This window comes from Cryptomeria japonica, chromosome 9 (assembly GCF_030272615.1).
Source record: "Cryptomeria japonica chromosome 9, Sugi_1.0, whole genome shotgun sequence".
NCBI classification, from domain to species: Eukaryota; Viridiplantae; Streptophyta; class Pinopsida; order Cupressales; family Cupressaceae; genus Cryptomeria; species Cryptomeria japonica.
Genome location: NC_081413.1, coordinates 639,755,999 through 639,774,299, shown reverse-complemented (window position 1 = coordinate 639,774,299; position 18,301 = coordinate 639,755,999). Strand labels below are relative to the sequence as shown.

The 18,301-nt window shown below is 33.2% G+C and overlaps 1 protein-coding gene across 1 annotated transcript in view; it reads left to right on the top strand.

Annotated features, from left to right (window-relative positions):
- The window catches only part of LOC131855872 (uncharacterized), a 118,310-nt gene that overhangs the window by 96,305 nt on the left and 3,704 nt on the right, over window positions 1-18,301 (top strand). The window lies entirely within an intron of this gene.

The following is an 18,301-nucleotide window of genomic DNA, read 5'->3' as shown; positions in this document are numbered from 1 at the left end:
AATCAAATCATACATAAAAATCAAATAAACATGATACATATAAAATTAAAACATAGTTTCGATTCATTGAGAAAGCAATACACAATTATCAAAACTTACCTAACAATTGAAGGAAATTCTAAAGTGAGTGGTAAGAAAGAACTAGAAAACATGGGAATACGAACAAATAGGATTGCTCAATTAAGGGAGATGCTCTGTCTTTTTATAAAACCTTGCCAAAATCTCTAGTAAAATTGTATACGTATGTTATATGTGTGACATTTGTTTAGTGCCTATATTCCCAGCAAACTTAGTGTTGAGAGAGCGCCATTTGTTTGAATGAAAAACCTTTTAAAAAACAAATGTTAAATAACAAAAGAGGAAAAGTGGTCTATTGTAATAGTAAGGACCATAGAGTTTCTGATAAATAGTTAAAAAGTTTCTGACCGGTCTTTATATTAATAGTAATAGTAAGAGCAAATAGTCAAAAAGATCGCAAAGTTTCTGACAAGACTGCAGAAACAAACGATCAAAAAAGGTACTATACACGAAACCCATTTATTATGCAGTGGACAACTAGAGAGAAATGCATGTCCAAGAAACAAACGATAAAAAAAGGGTACTATACACGAAACCCATTTATTACACCGAAGGCGTATCCTATATGAGATGGATGAGCTCATTTTGTCCATCAACGATCCACAATCGTAGATAGGCAGTGCAAGACAATTGCATTCCCTACAACCGTCGATTCATTTTTTGTTGGTGCATAATGATGTCGCCTTGCTGTCATCTCCTGTATAAGCAATGGGACAACCAAGTAGATGTTATTCCACTCAACTGTCAGCTCTTTCTCTACAATAACTTCGAAGTGGGATTGTACCAAGTTATTCTTTGATCAATATGACCATTCATTCATACCCACCATCACAGTCTTCTTTCTTTTCTTAATTCATCTGCACATGTACAACAACAACAACAAGCATGCTCATATAAGGTTAGAATTTCTTCAATTTGAGTCTCGATGAACTCCCTCGGATTATGAAGCTTGCTTGGCATTGAATCTAAGGGGTACTGGGACATCTGTAGGGACAATTAATTGTAAACCTACCACTGTTGAGTGGGTACATGGCTGTTTGTCCGGGTCCTGCCCGATCCTCTTCTGAGAAGCTTATAAGTTGCGCCCCTTTCTCCTCCATTTCCCAACCCAATTATGAATTTCAAAGTCTCCATAACTCTGGCACTTGGGATCCCCCAGTGACATTAAGAAATAAAGGAAGCTATTCTTTAACACCCACCCATATTTATGAGTCGACCTCCGGTTAGGAAGCTTTCTCTGTCGATCTGGCTTGCTTTCCCTTTTGAACATTGTGACCTCTAATTTTTCATAATCTATTTGGAATATCATATGGTAGGAGAGTACCAAGTCCCTCCTACAAAATCTTTTGCTTCTTACTGTGATATACATGTACGAATCCATATTCTTCACAAATGTAGTAAGAATGGGGCTGATTTAAAAAACGGAAACCAGCTGCAAAAATATAACACAATATGAGATTTTAAACTATACACCTATTGACATCATGTTTAAACAAGCACTGCAATTATTGCAACAATCAATTTAACTGTCTAATTTTTAAAACTATTTGAAGATGAATTGGTACAGAAATACAAGACTCTAATTTCTCGGGGGAAAGGCTTACATGTGCCTATAAATTGCTTTAATCTACAAATATATTGAGTAAAAATGATACCAGCATTCACCTCTTAAAAAAGAGATTTCTTGAAATAATAAAAATTTCATGTATTATTGCTGATAATATACAAAAATAAAAAAGACACCCTTCTTCCGGTGGATGTAGTCAATTGATCAGTGTGAGTGAACCGCATAGATTTGGTGCAGGTGTATATTGATCTGTTCTGCCCTATCTATTTTGGAATCCAACACCGTCTTCATCATCAGAATCTTCATCTTGTGAGTCTATCTTCAAAGACTTAAGAAATCCATCAAGTGCTTCACGTATTCGAGGCTTTTGATCTTTTCCTCCCCTTCTGAGCATTGTCAAATTTTCTTTTGCATCTTTCTGATGTGCTTGTTTGCCTCTTCACTCTCCTCAAAAGCTTCAAAGTTGCATGTGCCAAACATATCCAACAACCCCTTTATTTCTGCAAGCTTTGATTATATTTGTTGCAGGTAGTGTATAGGAGTCTCCTAGACATACAACCTGCATAATGAAGAAAATAAAAAAGAGAAATTTTTGTTAGAATATTATATGATATAAAAAGTTGCTAACGCGGATTCATGCAGCAACGTGTAGAAAGAGGAGCTGATTTTAAAGATAGATGTTATGGCAAGTTTTAAACATCTGTCAGAAAATATTTTATCAAAAATGCATATACAGAGGGCATTTGCTTGTCAACCAAAACAATAAATGGTGGATGAAGTTACTGTCGTTTAAAATAATGTGGTGACAGTTAAGCAGTAATGTCTTCCTTCTCTCCCTTAATGGTGATATTTTCAATGCAAGTTTAATTCATATTAATTTTACATGACTATTTCTTTATTATTTATTTTTTGAAATTTTTTTGGTTAATTTTAATACATTGTTTGATGTATTTATAAATATTTTTATGGAGTAGTAATGAATTTTGTTAGGAATTTTTTCATAATTTTTTTTTAAAACATAGATTTTCATTAAGATATTTCATCCAGATTATTTTATGATATGTTATGTATTTTAGGAATTTTAGTAAATCATTTTTATTATTTAGAATGTATCAAATATATCATTTTTTTGTAACATGTATTAATTAGAGAAATGAAAAAATAAACTATTAAAATAAAATACACTATGTATTTTTAAAAGGACTCAAAATCTATAGAAATTATTTATGGTGTAATAGGCATTTGAAGAAGCACGTGTAATCTTTCTTTCATAATCATACACTTTGCTTCTATCACAAAATTTTAGATCTTCTAATGAAATTTTCTACCTCTTATTAAACATATTGATGAGTACATATATCTTTGGAAATAAGTCATGGTCTTACAAGCATCAAATTGCCCTAAAAAAATTAAAGTATATGCTTAAATCGTTAATATACATTTTTGTTCTCTTGGCACACACAGTATGTTGTTTATGTTCATTCTTGATGTTGTAAATATTCTATGAAGTATGATGATTCTTGATGTTGTAAATATTCTATTAATCATAACAAATAAATACTTTTGGAGTTTGAAGATGATGTAACAAATATACTGTAATGAAAAAATTGATTAAAATTGTGCTATGTCAGTCCCTTTCCCTCTCAATAATGTCTTTCCCTTTTCCATCTAAAAGCTTAATTCTACAAGGATTTCATTTTTCTCCCAACTCCTAATGAAGTTCTATAGATACCCTCAAAATGTAGTCATTTAGATACATTTCGATACAACCCATTGTGTATAGGACATGCCTAATAATTTTAACGCTGTAAATTTCAACTCAAGCATTTAAGATTGTTTTTTGTTGGGAATAATTTTAGCTCAACAATTCTACATATATAAAGAGTGAGAAACTCAAAAGATAGACAATTAGTTATTAAGAAAATATTTAAATGCTTTGACTTAATGTTTAGTACATAGATGAAACAACAATATATTTAATTATTGTATTTAGCATTATTATAATAAAACTATATGAAAATGGAACATTTGTGTCAATTATTTAAGAGATATATTGTTCTATTACATAAATTTTGTAATTAATATAAAGAGAATTTTTTAAATTACTTGTTAAATAAGTTAAAAGTTTGTGAATAGAATATATATTATTTTTGGTGAAGTTTATACGTTTAATGTTGTAGAATAAGTTTGATGTAATGTAGTTTTATTTGTTAAATGTGTTAAATTATGAGATTGATCTTGTCTATTACCAAAAATCTTTTCACATGTACAAATGATTTATCAATTGAGAAAATGAGTTTGTTGATAATGGATTGATGTAACTTGTTTAATTGTTATCTTTGTACTTTTGACCAAATTCTCCTAGATTGTCCCCTTTCTTAGAGTGGCTTCATAGTTGTACCAATTATCAAGACAACACATTTTGCTCCTGCATGTCATCAAATGACCTCTCTCTCTCTCTCTCTCTCTCTCTCTCTCTCTCTCTCTATATATATATATATATATATATATATATATAATTCTCCTAGATTGTCCCCTTTCTTAGAGTAGCTTCATAGTTGTACCAATTATCAAGACAACAAATTTTTCTTTTGCATGTCATCAAATGATCTCTCTCTCTCTCTCTCTCTCTCTCTCTCTATATATATATATATATTGCAAACATAACATGAGCCTATTGTTAATGAAGCTTGGTTATCTTCCTAATTTGGATGTTTTGTTTCAATCTTATTTGGATCGATAAAAGTGGATTCCTAGTTGATTTGAAGCTATCACTTCTCCATTGAGACCTTTGTTGCACAACAACATGATCTGTTAATTGCCTACTAATTGATCTCATATATTTCACAAATATATGCAAAAAATAGAATAATTTTTTTTTCTAATTGACCTTACACATTATTAGCGTACCCATTGCACACCAAGTTGCAATTGCTAGTTACGCAGTGGACAACCAGAGAGAAATGCACGGCCAAGATCATTTTAATCGTGTTGCAAGCCTAAAGATCATTTTCAACCATAGATTGTTCATATGAGGTTGTTTGTACAACAATAGTCTCAATGGAGAAGTGATAGCTTCAAATTAGCTTATGTATCCACTCAAGCAGATTCATGCATGATTTAAATAAAATATTTGAATTAGGAAATAATAAGATAGAGATAAAAGAAGAAATATGGAGGGATCAAAATAGAGGGGCAAAACAATTAAAGGAAGTGTTAGGAATCCCACAGATACTGAGAAGGGGGGGTGAATCAGTATCTAACCGGTAATTAAAATTTCTTAACTTAAAACATGCAGAACATATTATAACAGTGTACCAGTATGCAAGAAATAATGTAATAAACAGAATTAAGAACATCCACATGAAAAGCACACCATAACACAAGGATTTAACGAGGAAACCCGGTGTGGGAAAAACCTCGGTGGGATTTGTGACCCACAATATTCACTCACTGGCCAATAAGAGAATATTACTTACAATAGGGGCCTGCACATGCAGGAAGGCCAACTACCTAGAGCTCACTGTTCAATGGGAAGTCTCACTGACTTACAATGTGGATTATACAAATTCAATATCTTGTACTGCTTTACAATAGCATCTATAATGTTAGATCCAGTACCGGTTGCTGCTCTGCTTCTTACATAAACCCTTCAACGTATATTTCGCATAATACGTTTGCCTTATATTTTTCTTTTTCGCTCTCGCTTGCTCTACTAAATGTCTACAATGATCTCTTATATATATAAGAGTCATTTTACAATTTGCCAAGTCGGCTTACAAAGTTTTTACAATAATAAACAAAATGTAACAAAATCCTATCGGCCTCTGTGCCAATATACTTCCTTTCTTTGTGCCGGTGTCGGTGTCCTGAGTGCCGGTGTAGAGTGTGATCTGTTGATGCCAGTGCACTAACTTGTCGGTGTAATGCCTTGCCGGTGTCATAGGATTGCAAGGTTGCCATCAATAACAAAACCTTCAATCACCTACAATGTCTTATTGGAGTGTGCATATGCCAACAATCTCCCCCTTTGGCATTGATGGCAACACTCATGAGAAATTTCAAAAATGTATCCAAAAATGTGAAGTCCAAAAAATGTTACAATAAAAAATGTGTGTGCTCCCCCTGAGCATATGATTCCTGTGATGTTGAATTTTCTCATCCCACTACTCCCCCTTTGGCATCAATGACAAAGGTTGTCAAGATGTTAGTAGAGTTTGTAGTTTCAACCTTGTAATTGGGTAGTTACAATTTGAAATAAATCCGCCAAGATCAAGTTTATACTCTCCATGAACTTTTTACTATCTCTTATTGTTGTCTCTGTTCTCTTAACTATACTGGTGAGATGCTGCAAATGCTTTGCCGGTGTTTTTTGTCCCTGTATTAGTGCCTCGGATACTTCCTTCCACAGTGATGCTAGATAGTCCAATCTTGGACTCAGTTTTAATCTTAGATGCTTTGCCTTATTCACTATTCTTTCTTTCTCTCTTTCAAATTTAAGTAAATCTTCCTCAAAATTTGTTATCTTCTATTCAAAAACTGATAGTGTATCAGGTGAGTTGACAAAATTATCTGCAAGTTTATTAATTTCATCCCGTACCTTGCTCATCTTCTTGTCTATATCTACAGTCAAAAGTTTTGTCTTACAGGTGTCTTTGTACAGAGTTTTGTACTCTTTCAATAAATTACACAGTTTCAGTAGAAGTGTGTCAAAATCTCTGTTACACTTCTTTATTTGCTCATCAAAGAATTTCTGTTTTTCAATTTCTACTTTATCCTTCAGTGTCTCTTCCTTTATTTTCTCAATGTTTTCTGTGATATATTTACACAAGGTATCAAGTTGTCCTAAAGAATCTTTATTGTCTATACTACAGTTAGGAGCAATTACCTTCAAAATTGGTATGGTATCATCTATTGCCTTATAAGCTTGTGAACTGCAGTCTGTTATCTTTTTGATTGAATCTAATAGTACCTCAGTCACATTAGTTGTTTTGTAGCTTGATGATGAACCAACATTTTGAGTACTGCTAGTGGAAGTAACCAAGCTTTTATTGACCTCTGGTAGGTCTGTTTGTGTTTGCATTTCCCTAAGCAATGGTTTTTCTACTTCTCCAGATGCCGGTGGCACTGTTTCCTTCTATTCCTGTTCCTGTTCAAGAGCCTTTTGCTCTTTTTGTTTCTCTGTTTGTTGCATTGTCTCAGTCAAAGTCTGAGTTTCTACCTTCTTCTCTTTGTCATCAGTCGGTTTCTCTCGTGTGTTGTCAGTTTGCTCAGCTACCGAAGGCTCACTAGCCATTTCAGTCTTATTAGTTGTATCTTTGTCTACCACAATGTTGATCTTTTGAGTATCAACATCCATAGTATATAAGACTTCAGGATTAGGATTACCATCCTCTACATCCATACTTTCAACTGCCGGTTGATCTTTTGTAGCTGTTGTTTTTACCAGTGTAGTAATCAAAGGAGGTGGGGGTAAGTTGTCTTTAACCTTGATACTAGGTGGTCCACCAACTTTACCTTTACCCTTGTCTCTTTCTTTCTGATAAACTTTCATAGGTTTGGGGTTCCTGTATTCTTCTTGTTTTTCTTTTTCAACTAGGAATATATCCCATCCATTTTTTGTCTCCTCAGTCACCTCATTAACTCTTCCAACCATTAAAGCAATGTGTCGATGTGCAGTAGAAAATACTGACCAGTTGGCTTGAGCAATTAGGTCATCAATTTCTTTGGGTGAATTCACCAGATATACAACAAGTAGCTTTTCAATCTTTATTTTCTTGTCCAGTTCTATTCTTGCTTGTCTTCTTGCTTCCAATTTCTTAAATAGTTCATCTGGAATTTCATTTACTACTTCCATCAAAAATTTCTTATACATATCGATATGCAATATAACACTGTTTTCAACTTGTTCTTTTTCATCAGTTGTTAAAGTGTCATATATTTTCTCTATATTCTTCAATTTTCCTTCCTCTGTAATTTCATTTAACAGTATATCAAGAGGTGCCAAGTCCTTGTTTGTCCTCTTCTTCTTTTTGGGTGTTAGTTTCTTCTTCTTAGGTGTAGCCTTTCTTACCAGAGATCTCACTGCTTGTTGTTTTTGTCTTGTCCTCCTCGGTGAGGGTGTGGTTGCCGGTGAGGGATCTCTTTTCCTTACAACTCTCTTGAAAGTTGCAGGCATGTCACTCTCCGAAGAAGTACCTACCGGTGATAGGTGAGTTTCCGATTGTGGAGCTGCTAACTCATCCTCTGTTATACCAGTTTGTTTTAACACATCTTCTTTGATGGCCTTTGCTTGTCTGGAACCTTTTCTTACAACTGCCTCAACCTTTTTCACTCTTTTCTTAGATTGTATTTGGCTTTCAATAGTTTCTACACTACCAAATACTTCTTCCTTAGGTTCTTTAGGGGCTTCTAGACGTGCTTTAGCATATGTTTCAATTATATGATCATCTGTTTCATAACTCGTCTCTGTTACCCAAATTGTCCTAGGGATGACTACTTCCATCTAGATCTCATCTTTCTTGATTACAAAGCATATTTCATCTTTATATTTGTCAACAATCTTTTGCGATAGCCTGATTCTTTTCTTCATTTTGGCCTTTAGTGCTTGAAAGAAATCATGGATATTGTTTTCCTTGTCTTCTCCCATGTTATTGAATAGTTATGTTAACTGTTTGCCTACCGGTATATCATATCCAAGTTCTTTGTAGCCTATATCGGGAACCTGCTTGGTTATATGTAGCATTAGACATACTAGCAGATTTCCAAACCTGAAAGTTCCTTTCTTGTCCTTCTTAATCTTTCCAAGGTTGTCAATTAATTCATCCTTTAACCACTCACATACATCAATCTTTGCATTATCTGTGACCATATCATAAGCACTCTTAATGCATAAACTTGAAACTGAATTAAGTCTATTTGCATGAGTAGCTTTATACCCTAATATCATGCTGATAAATCTCACATTAATGTTTGTTACATCATTTACTCTTAAGGACCTTTTATCGGATGTGGCACTAGTTAGGTTTGTAACTAGGTCATTGGATACCTTCTCAGTTTTGTCTGGTCTTTTACCGATGGTCGGTAACCCTGTGATAGCTTTCACAGCTTCCTTAGTGATTTTGTGGATTGCATCTAGCCAGAAAAATTCACCATGTACCCTGCTTAAGATTATCCTAATCACATCCTTGGGGAATTCAGGAATGCTAAGGATCTTTGTAAATCCTAGGGTTTCAATGATCTTGTGTTCATCTTTTACATTGCTGGATTCATCACATATCACAGTTTTAAACATGGTTTTAATCTCTTCATCTCCTAGTTCCTCAATGTTACAATGAATGTAAATTCTGGGGTCTTTAGCATAAACAACTCCCTTAGGAATTTGAGAAAAAGCACCTAAGGTATCATCTTTCTTTGCTACCTCGGGAACTAATTGAAATATGGGCCTAGGTCTTTTTATCACTTTGACAACAGTAGGGTTTGCTATATATTCAATTGCAGAGGTGGATGCCATGATAAAATACCTTTTACTACCTTTAGGATGGATGATTGCTTGGAGTGTTCTTGCCTCTTGCTCGGAATGCCTTAGCTCGGAATCTTCGCGCTCTTCGTAGGTTTGAAATTTCGGTGAAATGGAATGGAGCCAAAACCTCAAATTTATAGTATCTTTTCACCATCTACCACATTAAATGCATGCCGATTAAGTATTCACTTAACATTGTCTGTTGGTAACAAGTAATTTCCAACTTCTTATCTCTAACCGAGGGAATAATAGCACATGTGTCATTAGATTGCCAAACCCTCAAGGAAACTTTCTTCAATTAGATGAAGAACTTCCTGCCGGTGGAGCACTGCTCTGTCCTACTGGTGAAGCATCACTCTGTCCTGCCAATGAAGCATTGATTGGTTCTACTAGTGGAGGAGTATTCCCAATATTTAGATTAGCTTTTCTAATCCATTGTTTTGAGAATTCTTGCTTAACCTCTTCAACTTTTTCTTTGCCTTTCAAGCTAGAACTTTTGTTGTTTGTCGGTGATCCTTTACTTCTACAGAATTTTGCAATATGCCCAATCTTGTTACATGCATAACAAGTCACATTATTCTTTTGAATACCTTTCCCATAACCTATGCTGGTTTGTGTTCTGCATTGATTAGATAGGTGTCCAAATCTTCCAAAAACTTAACATCTCACATTCATTTTGTAGTTTTTAGAGTTGTGACCAACTTTGTTGCATTTTGAACATTGACCGGTGGGTGTGTTGATATTCTGATAATTTCTAGATCTACATTCATTTGTTCTATGACCATACTTATTACAGTTAAAGCATTTTCCATTGAATTTATAAGCATTAGGTTGTCTTACCGGTTTGCTCTAAGTATTTGCAATACCGAAGCTTTCACCAACTTCAAAGCCAATTCCAAAAGTGTCACCTTTAGGTTTTTGATTCTTCAGCAAGGTGCCAAATTCCTCTGAGCTTTTCTTGAATTTTTTTTTATGTTGATTTGCAGTTTCTAGTTCTCTTTCTAAGACTTCTTTCTGTCTCATCAGTTCATTGGAGTCATTCTGAGTGTGCATCAGATCTATCTTCAACATGTCATTTTCATAGCTAAGTCTTGTGTTCTCATTTGCTGCATCACTTAGTCTTCTGGTCAATTCTTCTTCATTCTTCTTCCTTATCCTCAATCTCTTTGCAAAATCTCATAGTCATATCCTGCATCTCATTCTTTGTTGTCATGTTCTCTTGTTTCAGCTTGCTTATTTGATCATTAAGTGATTCCTTTTCATCATTCTCATTTTGTAGCTTTTCACAAAGTTCTCTTCTCTTATTTCTTGTAACAGTAAGATTCTCTTGAAGTGCCTGAATGATATCCTGAGCTGCCCTTAAATCATCTTCTAGTTTGATATCTTTCAACTTTTCTGCATCATAGTCTGAAAGAGCTCCTTCAAGTTGCTTCATCAGATTTTCCATCTTTACCGATGTCAAGATCTTCCTCAAGTTGTTAGACTTCTGAAAATAGAGGACCAAGCTCTAATACCAAGAAGAGATGGAGATAAAGAGGCGAAGAAATCTAGATATAAAGGTCTAGAAAGATGGAAAGGATGAGAGATAGGGAGAAATATGGATTGATATAGAGAAGGAAGATTGTTGTCTATTGTTTGCATATGTTTATGTAATTCATCATGTGAATTGGTAGGCCATTTACCAAATGATATTGATTGTATAAAATAGGTCTCAATGAATAAGTGATAGCTTCAAATCAACCATGCGTCCACTTACAAGAATTTAAATATGACTAAATATACTTTAGATAATATATTGGAGGGCAGAAATAAATGACAAAAAAAAATTGTCTTTATTGTTATAGGGGTAAGTTGTTCCAAGGACATTTGATTGTCAAAGTTTCTAATGTGCTTTCGTGTAAGAGTCTATCATGATTACAATGATAGTAAAATATAGATTATATAATATATTGGAGAGTACGAATCAAGTAAAGTGAAAACTGAACTTAGTAGTGAATCAAAATATGGTGATTAGGTGAAAAATTGCATGGAGGTCATGTAAGTTACGTACTTTATTGATATATATGTATTTCTTTACAATATAAGAAAACAATTTACTTATGAAATATAGATTACGATGGATAGATTTGTTATTTTAAGGAGCTTGACATGAATGATTGTTAACAAATAAACATCCCTTTATCGAATCTGCAAAATTTGCAATGTTTAAGAATTTGAAGGGATGTTTACAGAAAATATTCTTCTTTATATAATTTGTGTCCCATGAAGGATGTTAGATTATGCATTTTGACATATGACTGGAAGGATGCTAGCAAAAAGGTTGTGAAATTTGGTTTTACACATTCCAATTGCATTTGTCTGAAAGTTTCTAAAGCCTTTTCAACAAATCCATTTTCAGCATATCCTATGAACCTATGATCAATGCAAACCACGACACCACATCTCTTTTAAGGCATCTGTCAAACAGTTCACATACCCAATTCCAAAGGTCCCATTTGAGTAGAGGGAAGGAAGACAGTGGCAAAGGTTGTGAAATGTGGCTGACTTTACACTTGCCAATTGCGTTTGCTTAAAAGTTTCTAAAACCTAAACCTTATCAGAACACCCATTTTGAACATATCCTGCACTCATCACATTCTCGAGAATACACCTCTTTGAAGCATTTTGCCAAACACTGCACACGCCTTGTCTATGCTTCCACATTTCGGATACATGTCTACCAGAGAACTTGCAACTAAAACGTCTGACAAATATTACCCTTCTATTATGCTATCTTGATTTACTTGAAATGGCTCTGCAAATGACCTGCTAAAAACTGCAAATCTTAGTTTATTTTTTACCCGCGACGGCATCGGCAAATTTTGTGGGCACCGTGAAAAAAAGTTCGGCGTGAGACATCACGTAAGTCCCGTCAAGTTCCCCCACAATATCTCCTATCGACTAACGTGGGGAAGGTGGATTCTGACGTTACAGTAGTGTTTTTTGGGTGCCTGTTTGACAGAGGAGTACAAAACCCTACCAAAGCATATAATACAAGGCAGAAAATCGAACATATGAATTGCGGGGATGGAAAAAAAAAGAGAGAGATGACATAAACAGTGAGCAAAAGAAAACGATCATCGGAAAACAGTAGAATTTAAAGTGAAGTTGCAAGTACCTAATAAATTGGGCAGGTGGGCCGTTCGGAAATAGTTATGAATTGATCGAGGGGAAGTACCTAATAAATTGTGCAGATGGGCCGTCCGGAAATAGATATGAATTAATCGAGGGGTAGAGGGAAACAGTGAAAGCGAATGGTAGAAATATGTCACTTTTTTGCAGTCCCATCGCTTACACGGGAGATGATGATGACAGAAAATGAATCAATGGTTGTAGGGAGTGCAATCGTCTTGCGCTATCTCTCTACAATTGTGCACTTGAATTTGAATGAAACAATACTTGCAAAGTGGAATGTTTAAATTATTTGATCAAGAAGACAGACTAATGAACGTCTAAAACTTGCAGCCTACTTTTCTTCTCTAAATTTCTCTAAATTTTTCTAGGTGTCACAATAATCATCATGTACTCCCAATCCAAATTTATTCGACCATAGGAGGTTATGACACAAAGTAATTTTTCTTAATTAAACCATTTACCTTAAGTTTTCAATTGCACATTTATGATATGTTTCCCTAAGAAATGTATATAACTAATCATTTTGACCATTTTCTAGGTCCCTATTACCTTGCACTTACCCTTCTTAGAGATGTCCGCTTGTTAGTGACAAAAAAAAACCTTATAATTGACTATAATTTTGGACATGGACCTATTGACTGTAAATAAACAATGCATGTAAAGTGGAATGTTGGAAATACTCTACCAAGAAGATGGACTAATAGAGGTCTAAAACTTAGTTCTTACTTTCCTTCTACAACCTTTTCTAGCTCTCTCTATATTCTTTAGAAATTGACCTACAATCACAAACTTGCTCATGGGAACTCTAAAAATAAAAAGTTAAAGGGGGCATGGAGGGGGGAGAGGTTAGAAAGGCTACCTCAATCAAACCCTTTGCAATATTTCAAGCTTAAATCCACATGAGAAATTTGATAATTCTTTTATAAAAACTAAATTATGAAATGAAATATGTGTAAATCACCCCATAATCATTAAAACTTATAAATTTGCATGCTCAAGGGTTTAGGGAAACACACATGATGAATAGGAGTGGGAGAAAGGTTTTGCAATTACAACTTTTCTTGACTTAGAATGGGGTTTAAGGTGTTGAGGGTGACTAGTATGAGAGTTTGAAACATTCAGTCTAAAGCACTTTTGTGTAGTTATGACTTGGACCTTCAAAAGGTAGCCAAAAGGAGGTGTACACTCACATATATTCAATGGTCAACATACCTAATTGACAAAATAATTATATGATGGAAAAAGGAGGACGGTAGGGGATGGTTTGGAGGTTTGCAAGTCTAAATCACTTGGTTGGGCAATGAAGGATTTGAAGGAAAACACAAGTGGTAATAGCTCAATAATATAGCAAATGCTCACAAAGAGGCAATGGGGAGGTTAAAAAATGATACAAAATAATTATGAAGAAAAGAAAGAAGGGGTTGGAAAAGTGAGGGGGGAGATTAGAAGGTGTCCCTCTAGAAAAAAATATAAAAACACTTTTATTTTCACATCTCCTTAAACTCTCTTTCATCCCAATGATAGATCACAGGGTGTGATATGAAATGTTGATGATAAAAATTTACACACAATCAAATCTAGAAACAACAATGTTAATCTCATAGATTATGTTAATTTAATAACTTTTTAAAAAAAAGTTCATCTAATTGGAAAACTTAGCAATCGACAACATAGACCTAGTAAAAATCTATTGTAGCTGCAATATGTAGAAGCAAATTAAAAATTATTGGTGACATAGGGCTTGAAACTATCTCTATCTAGGAATTCTTAAAGCAATGTTACAATGTCGTGCAAAAGAAGAAATATCAAAATACAAAATTTTATTTATTGTATTTTAAAATGAGATAAAAGTGTCTAATTTTAAGAAAACTTTATTGAGATTTTGGGGATGAAAACTTCGTAGGTGGAAAACCTTAGCAATTAATTGTAAGATTATGGTAGGAAGAGAAAAAGACATTAGAACCTTATTAGATGGGCAACATCCATGAACGGAAAATGAAACTTAGTTTTCTGGAGAACCTCTCTCTTAAAGAAAGTCATCTAGAAGTAAGTATGACTACCTCGATTGATTTAGACAATTTAAATAGACAAAAGATGAAATTTACACATAAGAAAAACACTTAATAAAAAGGCTCAAAGAAGGGAACTATTTTTTTTAACCAATCATCCTGACAACTTCTTATCAATTGTATTGATAGTCTTGTGTATAGCTATGTTTGTAATCTCTTTATATGTACGCTTAATCCAAAAGCTAAAAACATAATGGAATTGAACATAAGGTTTACATTTTGAATTTGTTTGGAATATCTCAAGCAAATTCATAATTAACATATAAAAAGTAGGTCCTAAAAATATTTGCATATCTTCCACATCTTCCTCATTTATACCATTCTTTTGAACACCTCACACAGTGTTACAAACACCACAAATTTGTCAAATAGAATTTTGTAAAACATTTTATAGATAATTACAAACACTATGGAATTCAAAATATGTTCTATATTAATTATGATTGAAATATAAGAATTTGTTTTTATCAATTATGTAAGATTTTTAAATTTCATAAAAGCTTGACATCTGTTATATATAGAAGCATGAGAACATGATAAAATTGTTAATGTTTTAATGGTAAATGTTTGGAAAGGGTCCATGATTGGTATGAAATATTTTGTAGAAGAAGATTCCAATGGGTCATCAAAGCTACTTGATGGAAGGTAGGATAGCCTTGCAATAAAATGAGATTATAATTTAGTAAGGAGGTGTATATGTGAACAAACAAGAGTGAAAAAACAATATGGGAAAATATGGACATACGTAAATTTGTTGAACATCTTGTAAGAATAAATTCTCTTTAAAAGTAAAATATTACTCTGTCTCCTTTTAAGTGTATTGCATATGTTTATGTATTTCTTTTGTTTAAGCAAAAAAATTAATAGCTTCTATTTTTTGCAGATGTAAGCAGAAAACAACATTTAATGTAAACTTTAAATACAAGTTGAACTTAGGATTGCCTATAAGTCTAAATACACCTATATGAATTAGTACATGAAACAAACTTTGTAAAATAGACATTTATAAAATACATAGTTTGCAATATTTTAGAGTGGTTGAGAAACACTTTCTAAAATGAACCTATATGAATTGGTTGAAGGAAACAAACTTACAATAATAAACATTTATAAATTATCTAATTTATTAAATTTAAGAGTGGTTGAAGCTCAAAGAATCACATTAAAAATATATGTCTAGAAGGAAGTAATAATCTAGGAAATTTGAATACATATAACGTAATTAAAGGAAGAATGTTGAACATGGACTACTTTTATATGGATGACAAATCATTGACTGTAAGAAGAAATTCATTAAATTAATTTCTCTTCTAAAAAAAGAGTCATTATATATTGTGTTGAAAATTTACACTGATAAATATAAGTAGGGTCCATAGTAGTGAAATAGAAGTTTGTTTATAAGTGTAAGCTATTTACATTGTAAGTGTAGTCACATAAATCTGTCCACTTAATTAAATGAATATTTAGTATTTATTTGATTATTTAACCATCAATCAATAATTAATTAAATTAATATTTAATTAATTCATCTTAACCCTCTTCTCTTATTAATTAAATAAATTATTCAATTTATTTGATTTAATTCACTTAACCAAATTCAAACCATTAATTAAATAAATAAATCATATTTGTTTAATTAAATCATCTCTCACATTTAAATAAATTAACATTTATTATAATCACCTTTATCCTCCACCCACTTGTATTTTCCTACAAATGCAAGTTGCACAACTATTTTAAATAAATCATTTATTTAAATCACCTTTATCCTCCACCCACTTGCATTTTCCTACAAATGCAAGTTGCACAACTAAAATCCTATTTATCCTCACCCACTTCAAACCTTTAATAGTTTCCCTTAAAGTCTTCAAACTTAATGGCTTTAAAGTCTTCAAACTTGATGGCTTCCTTCTATAGTCTTCTTAAGCCTTTAATGGTTTCCCTTAAAGTCTTCAAACTTAATGGCTTTAAAGTCTTCAAACTTGATGGCTTCCTTCTATAGTCTTCTTAAGCCTTTAATGGTTTCCCTTAAAGTCTTCAAACTTAATGGCTTCCCTTAAAGTCTTCTTAAGACTTTAATTGCTTCCCTTAAAGTCTTCAAGCCTTTAATGGTTTCCCTCAAAGTCTTCAAGCATTTTAATGCTTTATCTTCCTTTTTCTCATTTAAATAAATTAATATTTATTTGAATATTTATCCAAATGCAAATTACACCATTTAATTGAAATAAATGATTTTATTTTAATTGAAAATACCAAAATTCCTCCCACTTGCATTTTCCTACAAAATCCACTTGCATTCCTAAACCCCTTCTAGATTCTTCTAAACCTTTCCTAATTAACCTAATCCATCCCCTAAATATTGTCACATTCCTAAGCAAACTGGAGTCACTTCTCAAAGACTCCAAAGTCTTTGAAAAACAATTAATGATTTGTGTGTTCAACAAATTAACCTCTAAAGTCTTCCAAGCCACTTATGGCTCTTACATGACCATTAATGGTTAATTCCACTTGCACCCATGGTTAAGGACTTTGACCCCTAACTTAACCCTCATGTAACCCATGTGTCTCTTCAAAGCATTTATTTCTTTGACTAGGGTAACCATCATGTCCCCTCAGGCATTTAATGCTCATTATCTCTCCTCTCAAGCCTCCTCATGGTCACACTTGTCAACATGGGATTGGGTTGAAAGTCTCACATGGATTGAATATCTTTCAATCCTAACCCTTGTTAAGATTACTCAATCTTAACCCTTCATTTCCCCATTTCTTCTATAAATAGAACCCTTCTCCTCAAGCAAAAAAAGGAAGCATTAGAGTATTGTTGTTATACTGGTATTAGCATAGAGCTTTTTCATAGCATCACTATCTACACTTGCATAGCATTTGCTTATCATATTCAACCATCTTGAATCTCCATATGGCATCCATGGCTAGTGCTAAAAGCTGAGAGCTACACTCATTTGGGACTTGGAGAGGGGAGAAACAAGGGAGAAACATCGAAAGGCATCATGGAAGCATCTTAGGGAGGCTCTTCTCCTTTCTTTTATTTTGTTAAACTTCTTTCATGCTTTTTGAAATCTCCTTTGATATGTTTGGAATGGTTTTTAGTTCTTTGTTTTGTTTTTATGGTTGAAACTAACTTATTAACATTGAACTTTGTTGTTGCCTTGTCCCCATTTCCATGACATCAGTAAGTAATTAAAAGACAAGTTTAGGATTTTTACATTGTAAGTAGTTGAAATAACTAATCACATATTCTTCAAGTACATCTCATAAGCATGGATGATTTTGGAGGCATCCTTAATTGAGTAGAGTTCATCAAGAAACAACTCCTTATGGAGATCACAAAGCCCTTCTAATTTGATGTAAGTGGGTTGAAATGTTGACAATGCCATCTCTTGAAGTTTTTCGATGTCCAATTCTTCCACAAGAGGTGTTGTTTGGCATGTAATTTTTAATTTCTATACAATATGATGGCAAAGATTTGACACAATTGAAGCAATATTTTGGACATCAATTCCAAGACATTCTAATTGATTAACAAAAGAACATGTTTCAGATTTCATAGTCGTGACATCTACTAGCATTAAGGGGCTTTGAATTCTTTTGGTTGTATCTAAGAGTTGAGTGATTTCATGACTATTTGTACGCTTAGCCATTTCCTGACAGGAGTGAAGTAGGAGAAAGTATAAGTACTAAATCTTGGAAAAAGTATTGGTAGGTATAACAATGTCTTTTCTTAATTGAAGTATTATGAAATGTCAAAACATAATTGTCCATTCAATTAATGGGAAAAAAATAAAGATTCAAATTGACAATTAGCTTAACAAAAAAAATTAAAATTGAAATATAGAGAAAGGACACGTAAAAATCACCTCACTATACACAAAA